A 1,044-nucleotide genomic window follows, 5' to 3' on the forward strand; every position below is an offset into this window, starting at 1 on the left:
TATATTTCACATACCATTCACCAATGAACCTGATCCTTTATATTCATTTTCTGTAAGAACGAAAATCTTGTTTTTGTTGTTGTTAAGTGTTGTTGAGTTGATTCCAATTCATAGAGAACCTTGTATAGGGTTTCTGAGGAGCAACTAGTGGATTTGAACTGCCATTCTTGAGGTGAGTGCTCATATAAGCCCAATGCTTATCCTGAAGGGCCACACCAGGACCTTAAGAACAAGAATAAGAAGTTAAATATGTTATTGGTGTTTATCACATGCAAGACATTGTTTTAAGTACCTTATGGTATCAATCAATTCACTTCATGCTTTTTTTTTTTTTAATGAGTAATTGAAGATTTATTTAAGTGAAAATACATGCAGTCATTATTGCCAGACTTAATATGAGATATTAAATGTTCAATCCAATTTTACTTCCGGATAAGTTTTTCTTTCCCTGTCAGTTTTGAAAACATAATACCAGAAGAAAAGGGGCTCAATGCCAAACACAGCTCCTAAGAGTGAAGTCTTAAGGGAGATGGGAGAGGGTTATGTGCCGTGGAGTCGATTCCAACTCACAGCAACCCTGTACAGGGTTTCTGAGGCTGTAAATGTTTACGGGAGCAGAAAGCCTCATCTTTCTCCTGCAGAACACCTGGTAAGAAGTCTTGGGAGGGGGCCTGAAATCGAGGTAGGTATTTCCTGATCTTGCATAGGTCCAACCAGTCAAGGCAGGATCTTCAATGAGCGTTCTGCCTCTGAGGTTGTTGAACAGAAACAGATACTCCTGTTTAAACCGGGTGGGACCTTAAAGCCAGGAGCTTGGCTTGGGCCCACCAAGTATCCAGAGATTTGTCTTATTCGGCAGGGTCCAGAATAGTGGGTATAGTGGCGAGGCATGACAGTTTGTACTTTGGGAATGACAGCTTGGCAGCCTTATGAAGTAGGCATAATTACTACCCCTAGGAGTCCTGGTGTGGCGCTGTGGGTTAATGTGCCAGGCTGCAAAGCCATTTGAACTGCAAGGTCAGTGGTTCAAGCTCACCAGCTGCT

General features: G+C 42.0%; 1 pseudogene; it reads right to left on the reverse strand.

Annotated features, from left to right (window-relative positions):
- Positions 1-390: 390 nt before the first annotated feature.
- The window catches only part of LOC102827937, a 30,900-nt pseudogene continuing 30,246 nt past the window's right edge, over positions 391-1,044 (reverse strand).

Source organism: Chrysochloris asiatica, unplaced genomic scaffold, assembly GCF_000296735.1.
Source record: "Chrysochloris asiatica unplaced genomic scaffold, ChrAsi1.0 scaffold00142, whole genome shotgun sequence".
NCBI classification, from domain to species: Eukaryota; Metazoa; Chordata; class Mammalia; order Afrosoricida; family Chrysochloridae; genus Chrysochloris; species Chrysochloris asiatica.